General features: G+C 46.1%; 1 pseudogene; it reads right to left on the bottom strand.

The window, feature by feature from the left end:
- Positions 1–3,587: 3,587 nt before the first annotated feature.
- LOC101010729 lies at positions 3,588–6,048 on the bottom strand (annotated as a pseudogene).
- Positions 6,049–10,641: the final 4,593 nt, after the last annotated feature.

Genomic DNA, 10,641 nt, shown 5'->3' with positions numbered 1-10,641 from the left:
TGTGCATCAATTCTATTTCATTGCATCAAAACTTTTTAAAAAAAAAAAAGAAAGAAAGAAAAAAGGAAGGAAGGAAGGAAGGTAGGTGGTGAGACCAGCTAGGTCGGGGAGACCCTAACCCAGTGGCGCTAGAGGAATTAAAGACACGACACGACAGAAATGATAGGAAGGTGTAGAGTGGGAAATCAGGGGTCTCACAGCTTTCAGAGCTGAGACCCCTGAAAAGAGATTTACCTACGTATTTATTAACAGTAAGCCAGTCATTAGCATTGTTTCTATAGATATTAGCTTAAAGTATCCCTTATGGGAAACGAAGGGATGAGCTGAAATAAAGGGATGGGCTCTGGCTAGTTATCTGCAGTAGGAGCATGTTCTTAAGGCACAGATCGCTTATGCTATTGTCTGTGGTTTAAGAACGCCTTTAAGGGGTTTTCCACCCTGGGTGGGCCAGGTGTTCCTTGCTCTCATTCCAGTAAACCCACAACCTTCCAGCTTGGGCATTATGGCCATCATGAACATGTCACAGTGCTGCAGAGATTTTGTTTATGGCCAGTTTTGGGGCCAGCTAATGGTCATATTTTGGGGGGCCTGTTCCCAACAGAAGAAGGAAGGAAGGAAAGAAGGAAGGAAGGAAGGAAGGAAGGAAGGAAGGGAAGGAAGGGAAGGAAGGGAAGGAAGGGAAGGAAGGGAAGGAAGGGAAGGAAGGAAGGAAGGAAGGGGTTGAAATCACAGAGTGGGTGCTCTCTGAGAGGTACATGCAGTGACCAAGGGAAACAATGGAGTGAGCAGCAATTCTCCCAGCTTGTGGGACCGGATGATATAGACAGAATGGGCCTGACATTGAAGAATGCTCACTGTCATGTCACATTGCTTCCTGCACAGCAATGTGCCTCCCAGAGCTTGCACAGAGTTTGGAGGTCAGTTCCATACCGTGGAACCATATCTGTCTGGCCAAATTCCAGATGCTTAATGAAGAGGGTTGTTTCTGGACAAACTTGGGCTGGCGAGGCTGTCACGCTTCTTAGTCACTTTCCTTCCTTTGGAATTTCCCCTCCTGGTCTCAGATGCCCTGAGCTGCTTAGGAAGCCCTCAGGGTGGTGCCTGATCAAGGCTGACCCCCTATAGACAGTGGTTTATGTTCCAGAATTTTCCCAACCTTTTTCCTTCCATCAAACTTTTAGGTCGGTTTCCTCTCCTGTGCCATCTAATCCAGGAGCCAGTAGTTACATGTGGCTGTTTATGTTTTAAATGCCAATTAATTAAAATTAGGCAAAAATTCAGTTTCCCAGTCTCACAAGCCACATTTCAAGTGCTGAAGAGCTGTATGTGGTTAGTGGCCACCGTATTGGACCATGTAAAGAATAGTTCCATCATCACAGAGAGTTCTATTGGACAATACTCGTCTATCAAAAAAAGAAAGAAAAAAGGAAGGAAAGAAGGAAGGAAGGAGGGAGGGAGGGAGAGAGGGAAGGAAGGAAGGAAGGAAGGAAGGAAGGAAGGAAGGAAGGAAGGAACTGAGACCAGCTAGGTCGGGGAGACCCTAACCCAGTGGCGCTAGAGGAATTATTCAGCTGGCAATATATCTGACCAGTATATGGCATGCAGGAGGGGGAGTATTCAGAATGCCTCCAGGTTCTGCCTCCATGTATCCACTCCTCTGGCAAGCCCTCCTTTCACTCTTCCTTCAGATCCTACCTGCTGTTCTCTGAAAGTTCTGCCTCTGGAGATCTCTGTGCCCCTCCCCTCCTGGTCTTTTATCACCACAGATAACTGAGCTGTCTACCTTCCATCACTGTGCTGAAATCCCCAGTATGGCCTCAGACTTGCCAGCAGCTTCATGGTCATTGCTCATATTAACTAAAATATCAGGCTGGTGCAAAAGGAATTTTTGAAAACATTGAATTGAAGGTGAGGATTTAAAACAATCAGGGGCATGAAGTCCCTCAAACCATCTTCTGCTTGCTCTTCTTACATCCCCAGTACAGCAAGGAGGCCTCAGAGTCTCGAAGTTGAGAGCCAGCTAAGTGCGTGAGATAAGGTTCCAGTTGACCTGCCTTTTACCCAGCCAATGGCATGCCTCTTTTAGGCCCAGCCTAATTCCCTGGAAGAACAATAGTTGTCACTTTTTTTTTTTTTTTTTTTTTTTGAGACAGAGTCTTACTGTGTTGCCCAGGCTGGAGTGCAGTGGCGCCATCTCGGCTCACTGCAACCTCTGCCTCCCAGGTTCAAGCAATTCTCCTGCCTCAGCCTCCTGAGTAGCTGGGATTACAGGCACGTGTCACCGTGCCTGGCTAATTTTTATGCTTTTGGTAGAGTTGGGGTTTCACCATGTTGGCCAGGCTGGTCTCAAACTCCTGACCTCAAGTGATACGCCTGCCTCGGCCTCCCAAAGTGCTGGGATTAAAGGCGTGAGCCACCATACCCGGCTAATTGTCGCTATTGAACATCACATATGGGACAGGTGCACCCATCATCTCATTTAAGATAATTGAAATATTTCATTTAGTTGGGTATTGGGATGGTTTCTTTCACAGATAATTCCTGTGGTCTCTATTGGGATTAATTTAGTTATTAAGGCAGGGATAGAGGAAGGAAGCAAACACAGCTCAAGACCTTTGCAGATATTCCCTCATTTAATCCTTACAAAAGCCCTGAGTGTAAATCAGGCAGCTTTGCCCACATGAGTGTCCCTATCTCCAGGTTAGCACTGTCACCTGGGTCCCTGGATGGCAGTGACAGTAACAATAAAGAATAGCTATAATAATGATGTTTCACAGTTGCTTACCACTTGATGCTTTTCTCTAATGATGAACTATTTTAAACATATACAAAAAAACACAACACCCAGCTACCCACCACCTAGATTGAACAAATGTTAACATTTACCATATTCGTTTTAGATTTAAAAAATTATTGCGACAGTTGTAGTGTCCTTTGTATTCTTCCCTGATTCCATTCCCCTTCCTCCTCCTCAGAGGTATGGATTATTCTAACTCGGTGTGTACATTTTTCATCTGAGTTTAGGACTTTTATTGGTATGTGTATATTCAATAAACAATTCATAGTATTTTTGTGTGCTTAAAATTTACATCAATACTGATAAGATTTGGCTGTGTTCCCACCCAGATCTCACCTTGAATTGTAATGATCTGCACATGTCAAGGGTGGTACAGGTGGAGGTAATTGGATCATGGGCGTTGTTTCCCCCATGCTGTTCTCGTGATAGTGAGTGAGTTCTCGGGAGATCTGATGGTTTTATAAGGGGCTTCCCTCCCCCGCCCTTCTTGACACTCATTTTCTCGCCTGCTGCCCTTGGAAGAAGTGCCTTCCGCCATGATTGTAAAAAGTTTCCTGAGTCCTCCTCAGCCATGTGGAACTGTGAGTCAATTAAACCTCTTTTCCTTATAAATTACCCAGTCTTGGGTATTTCTTCACAGCAGTGTGAGAACAGACTAATACAAATAATTTACACATTCTACAACTTTTTTTCTCAGCATTTTGTATTCAAGATTTATGCATATTGATACTTGTAAGATCTAGTTCATTTTATCTGCTGCATAATATTCCATTGCATGAATGAATCATGATTTTTTTTTTTTTTTTTTTTTTAGCAGAGATGGGTTTTTAAACATTAAGACCTTTATTAACAGGTGCTTGGAGTTTGTTGACTTCTTTGAAAAAATCAAGTTGTGAACTTTTATTAAAAATTAAAAATGAAGTTCTTAAAAATCTCAACTTGACCAGCTATGAAACAATTTAAAAACCTTTAAAGATGTATTGAGAAAAACCAGGCTTTAAAAACAAAAAAACACGTTTGTTATTACCAAAAAGAGATATCTTTAGGTAAAATTAATAACCTAATTCTGCATAGATAATGCAGATAGTTCTATTTATCTGGTCAACGGGCAAAAAGCAAGCACTTAAGGTCTTCGGCTCCAATCTTTTGTTTATTTCTTATTGCTGGAATTTCATATTTCTTCTTGTTGGATGACTAAACTGTATAATGGTAGAGATGGTAAGCCGGCATTTAGCCCTCCCTGCTCAGCCTCGGGAGCAGACGAATTCTTGGCTGGTGGATGGGCTGCTTTTGTCTCTTTGCCATCTTGTGGTTTAGGGTTTTCTGGGCGTCTGTGTCGGTAATTGAAGTTGCGGAGGTACCGACGTTGAGGTGACTGCTGACCTTGGGTGTCACCTCCTTGATTTTCTTTATCCTCTTCATTGCCGTCTTCTCTAGGCTGTCTTTGGCGAGGAGGGCCCCTGCGGAACGGTGGTCTATATCCCCGATACATACTCTGCCTCACTAGTCTACCTTGTTCTCCTGCACCCCGGTTATCAGCACCCTCCATCACTCCTTCCTGCATGGGAAGGTTGGAATACTGTGGTGGACGCCCATAGGGTCTCCGCATGGAGTCAGGTGGGAACCTTTGCCTGTGGTAGGGCCGGTGTTGTTGGGCCTGGCCTTCGGGAGCACTCTGATCCCTCGTTCTTTTCCCCACTCGATTCTGGTAATTTTGCTGGTAATTGCGTGGAGGACCCCTACGACGTGGACAGCGTCTATAATGGTTACAGTCTGCTGCATATGTACTGCCTTGAACTGGAACACCACCAGGACCTGTAACGGGTGCTGCCTCCGCACCCTTTTCTCCTTCAACAACATCAAACTCCACAGTTTCTCCATCTCCTACACTGCGAAGGTACTTCCTGGGGGGTTATTCTTTACGGCAGTCTGGGGTACAAATACATCTTCCTTGGTGCATTCCTGTTGGTGAAACCATATCCGTTCCTTATATGGAACCATTTTACTGTTCCCACAACCTTCGTTGCGATGACCTTCTTGTCCCCGCCAGTAGGCGCCGCCTATGTGAGGCCACCCCGGACACCGCTCCCTGCACCGCTGCCCGGGCTTGGTGTCGGCAGCGCTGAGGGCGTGGGCGGCGGGCGGCTGCTGGGTCTCAGCCTCGCTGCTCATGGTTGAAATGATAGTGACTGGGGCCAGCTGCGGCAGCTGCGGCTCCTCCCGGGGTGTGATGGTAATTAGGCCGGCGGAGGCGGTGGGGTTGCGCCGGGCTCTCTGGTCTGCTCTCAGCTCCCGCTACCGATCGAACTCGAGATGGGGTTTTACCATCTTGGCCTGGAACTCCTGACTCAAAGTGATCTGCCCGCCTCAGCCTCCCAAAGTGCTGGGATTATAGGCACATGGCACCGTGCCCAGCCGTCGTGATTTCTTTCTTCATTCTCCTGCTGATGGACATTTCGGTTGCTTCAAATTTTTCACGGTTACAAAACAATGCTCCAATGAGCGTACTTGTATGCCTCTTCAGGCACATGCTCAGGAGTCCTGAGCTGTGTGTAACTTCAGCGTTCATGTGATTCCATATGGTCTCACGTTTAATCCTCATAAAGTCCCAGTACGTTTCATTGACTAGGTGTAATTGTCCTGTGATAGACATGAGGCAGTTCATAGACATTACAACTCACCCAAGGCAAGTCAACCGGCTTAATAAGGTGCTAACGTGTATTCCCTTAGTCCAACATCAACGGATGTGGTTCAAGTGATGGCCCTGGAACTTTCCAGTTGTGCAGTTTGAGGCAAGTTACTTACACTTACCGAGCCTCAGTTTCCTGTAGCACTAGGAATTATACCATTTGTTTTGTACTGTTGTTGTAAAGATTAAATCAATGTGTATAAAAAGCATCCAGCCCAGATTCTAGCATGTGGCAAGTGTATATTCCATATTATTTAAAACTAAGAATGATAAATGCTCAGAAATATTTTTAATAAAAGTAATGGATTATATGGGCATTTAATTCCCCAAATGTGACATTGTTTTTCCAATTTCCCCCCACTATTCTGAAACAAGCATAATTGTGTATAACTAGTTCCTCAGGATTGTACAGTATGCCAGCTTCTGTGACAGAAGAATGTGAACTAGGAAAAAAGGCCACTAGGGCAGAAGCCATCTGATTGTTTTATAAGAAGGTGCATTTTGATAACTAATATTCACATGCCAAAGAAGGACTTTGCATGCCACCAGAACACAAACATATCTACATAGTAAAAAAAAAAAAAAAAAAAAAAAAAAATCTCGTTCTTTCCCTTACCGTTTGTGAGCATCTTTTTGGAATTTGGTTTTCCTCATCTGCACAACAGATCTTTGTTCAAGAATCTCTGTTCAAGTGTATGCAAGTATATGTGAATGTATAAAATGCCCCATGGGGCCCTTAAGTAAGTATAGATCAGTATAGATCATTCAAACTAATTTTATTCAATGACACTTGTTCTCAAGTTTCTTGTTCTGATTTTATTTAAATGTGTCAAGATCCCTTCAAGCAAGGCTTGGGTTTCCCACTTTCCTGAAATGTGCTTGGGGGAGGGTGGACATGTAACAACAGTAGACAGAGGTCAGATTTCAGAATTAGACAACTTGGGTTTGCCATATGCAAGCTGTGAGGCCGTTGGCAAATGACATCACCTCTCTGAGCCTACCTCACCTGACAAATGAGTGCAGAAATACCTGCTTCGTGAGGCTGTGGCAAAGATTTGATGAGGTCCTGTACACAAAACACGAACTCTACAAATATTAGCCTCCCTCCTCTTCCTCCTCTCCTGCTAAACTTAAGGCTACTGCCCTCTATACCAAAATTCAAGATGGCAAATTCTTTTCTTCTCCCTCTAAAGGCTTTAGATGCAGCAGCTTGTCATTTCTTCTTTACCACTAACACTTGGAAAGAGGAGGCTGTATCATTGGCAGTATTCTTTCTTTCCCAACTGTGCCAATTTCTCTGCAAACCATCAGCTCTTTATTTTGTGGCTGAGTTTTATAATTTACCAGTTGATGTGGGTATTTACCATCCTTGGAAACAGCCCAGGGATGCTTTTCTCTGGGGGTTTATCAAAACTGCTGAATTTGAACTCTTTCTGCCAAAGCCCCTTCTATAGGATTTGGAGTAGGTTTGTGGGTTGGCAGATGCTATCATAGCAGGAGACATCCGTCCATAAAATGAGGGTTCCACTGAATATGCCAGCATGATGTGCCCATGCACCACCAGAGGGGACACCCAGCAGAGACCGACAGGTCAGGTACAACACAACCCCTCCCCGTTCTGTCAGGTGACACTGCAGCAGACGCAATGGAGCCCTTGGTAATCAATCAAGGTGTCAATCCAGATGGCCTGTGATGGAGGGATGGGGGCTATAGGAGGGCGGGTGGGTAATGAAGCTCTCACAGCTCTCTCCCGTGCATGGTTAATGCATGAGGCGACATTCAGTCACCTCCCAGCGCAGAAGTTGGGAGCAGGAGAGCAGCTAACTGTGCACCTAACTACATCCCTACCCACACTGCTGGAGTCAGGCTGTAGCTGGACAGTGGCCTTGGACTGTTTCCCAGCACATTATTTCCGATGGGGCCAGAGAAGATTTCCCAGGGACTGGATTAAATTAGCTGGCATTCTTCCCTCACCCAGAAGGACATGGCAGCAGGGCTGCTGGGCTTGTGTCTCGTGTTGAGTGATGGCACAGGAGGTATCACTTTCAATCCTATACAACGCTGGAAAAGGCTGGTGTACAGGAGGAATATCAGGCATGAGGAACTGGGCCAGGATAAGAATAAGATTGGCAGGAGCACTCTTACTAGGCCAAGGCTGGGGACAAGAACCCAGGGAAGGCAGAGAGGCATTTCACAAGTAATATGCTAACAAGAGTTGGCTGCAATGACTGCCTTTGAACAGAGTACCTACCCTGGTCCTGCTGTCCAAGGAAGCTGTCCACCATCCAAGCAGTCATCCATCCATTGCTCCTGGCCTGCAAGGGACCCAGCTGACTCCTCTCCTCCAGCTCTGGAGGTCTCTACACCCACCTGGGAGTGAGGGCAGGTACAGTTCAGTGCCATCAAGGGAGGTGGGAACTAGAAAGAATGCCCCATCTTCTTGGGCTTCTTTTCTTTCTGATTTGTTTTCTGAGGTCAGAGCTAGGAGTAGTTAACAGAGAGAGAGAATGCTATTCCAGGGTCAGGGGACAGTGAAAAATTCCAATGATAAGGAAAAACATCTATGCGGGGAGTTGCATGCAGTTTAGCAAGGTCTGGGCATGTGATTAGCGATGTCAAAGTTCACATGTCCCAAACAATTCCTCATTACGTGACTTCCCCCCGGTCTTCTCTACTCCTCAGTCCTTCTTACCTGGGGAGGAGTAAATGGAACTCCATCCTTGTAGCCTTCTAGTAACCCATGCCAAACCCTTTAAAGTCATCCTGACTCCTCACAAACCCCATATTTAATCTCTCAGCAAGTCTTGTTGCTCCTGCTTCACAAATTCCACCATCCAGCTCTAAACCAGCAGCCATTGTCTTCCTGCTGGTCTCCCTGCCTCCAGTGGTTCCCTCCAATCCACCGTCCAACCTGCCTCCTAAATGATCTTCCAGAACATGTTACTTCCCTTTTAAGATCCCTCCGGTGGTTCTCTGCAGTTTTTTTCTTTTTGAGACAGGGTCGGTCTCTGTCCCCCAGGCTGCAGTGCAGTGGTGTAAACATGGCTCACTGCAGCCTCGATCTCCCAGGCTTAAGCTATCTGCCTACCTGTCCCCCAAGTAGCTGGGACTACAGGTGGCCATCATACCCAGCTAATTTTTTGTAGAGATGAGGTTTTGCCATGTTGCCCAGGCTGGTCTTGAACTCCTGGGTTCAAGTGATTCGCCCACATCGGCCTCCCAAAGTGCTGGGATTACAGGTGTGCGCCACCATGCCTGGCTGTCTGTCCTCTATAGGATAAAATGAAATCTCCTTTATATGGCTCATAATGCCTTTTGTGATATGACCCCTTCTTACTTTCCAGGCTCCTCCTTCAACATTGGCCCTACCTTTGCCCCAGTAAACACAGCCCAGGCCATTTATTTTTTCATTTTATTAATAAGCCATTCATCAAATATTTATTGAGTGATTACTAAGTGCCAGACCCTGTTGTGGGTACTGGAAATGCAGCAATGCAATAAACAAAATGAATTATCTGCCCTCAAAAAGCTTAGATTCTCTATGGGTTGGGGGAAGTAGGACAGAAGTATTTAAACAGACAAATGCACGGTACATCCGATAAGGGCTAGAGGAGATAAAGCAACGCAGGAGAATGATTGGTAGAGGTTTCTGGTATTCATCCATATTCAGTTGTTCCCTCCTTCCAGACTACGACATAGGAGGGTCACCCTTCCCTACGCCCCTCACCCCTTGCAGCTAGATGGAGGCATGCGGTTAGTTCTTCCAGTGGGTTGTGTCCCTCATTGGTGCAAGATGTGCCAGCATTCACTTTCCCTGCAGGAACCAAGGAGACCATATGTACCAGTACCAGTAGCTACAAGATGGCAGAGCCTCCTTCAGCCTGGATGGCAGAGTTGCTACTTGGAGGACAGTGGTGCTGGCAAGTTGGTCAGCCTGCAGCAGAACTTGGGAGAGGGACAATAACAACCTAACTGGAGGCAGTGTGTACTAGGCTGCCTAGAGAAATACCTGAGACTAAGTAATTTATAAGAAAAGAGATTTAATTGGCTCATGGTTCTGCAGGCTATACAGGAAGCACAGCAGCATATGTTTCTGGTGTGGGGAGGGGGGTGGCTCAGGAAGCTTCTAAGCATGGCAGAAGGCAAAGGGGAAGCAGGCCCATCACATGGTGAGAATGGAAGCAAGAAAGAGAGCATGGTGGGGCGGGGAGGTGCCACACACTTTTATATGACCAGATCTTGTGAGGACTCACTATCACGAGGACAGTACCAAGAGGATGGTGCTAAACCATTCCTGAGAAACCATCCCCACAATACAATCACCTCCCACCAGGCCCCACCTCCAAAACTGGGAATCACATTTCAACATGAGATTTAGGTGGGAACAAATATTCAGACTATATTACAGTGGCAGTGAGGATGGAGCGGGAGGGGGCCAGGATCAAAAACTCTTTTAGGAAGTAGGACTTATAGCAGAATAACCAAGGGGTTAAGGATGAGACAGGAGGCTGGGATGAGTCCCTGGATGGGTGCCTGGGTGACCTAAAGAACACAGAAGATGAGGTTCCAGGGCTGGGGGAGAGATGATGAATTCAGCATGGGGCATGGGGAATTTGAAGAGTCTTTTGGAGCCATCTCATAGGTATTTGGATCTGAGTCAGGCACCCAGAAAAGTGGTCTGTGGTGTTTATATAAACTGAGGAGTCCATGAGAGGCAGATGATATTTGAAGCCATGGTAGTCGCTGAGATGACCCAGGAAGAGGGGCAGAAGCAGAAGGAAAAAAAGCAGAGAGCCTCCCAGCATTAAAAGGGGCAGGTAAAGATGTCCTCAAGGAAGACTGAGGAGGAGTAGCCAGGGTGTTATGAGAAGAGCAGGAAAGATTATGGTATAAGATGGGCTTCTCAGAGTTCAACATATACAAATTGCCTGGGGATTTTGTGAAAATGCAGATTCTGGCTCAGCTGGTCTGGGGTAGAGCACAAGATTCTGCACTTCCATAAGGCTCCAGGTGATGTTGATGCTACTGGTCTGTAGATCACACGTTGAGTAGCAGAGATGTAGGAGAAATCATGGGAGAGACTTTTCAGGAGGATAAAGTAGTTGGCTATGACAGGCATGCAATGCTTGCCTGTCTAAGGTAGGAGCAGAGAATG

The sequence above is a fragment of the Papio anubis genome, unplaced genomic scaffold (genome assembly GCF_008728515.1).
Source record: "Papio anubis isolate 15944 unplaced genomic scaffold, Panubis1.0 scaffold36, whole genome shotgun sequence".
NCBI lineage: Eukaryota > Metazoa > Chordata > Mammalia > Primates > Cercopithecidae > Papio > Papio anubis.
Note: the sequence above shows the minus strand (reverse complement) of the source record. Positions and strands in the feature narration are given on the sequence as shown.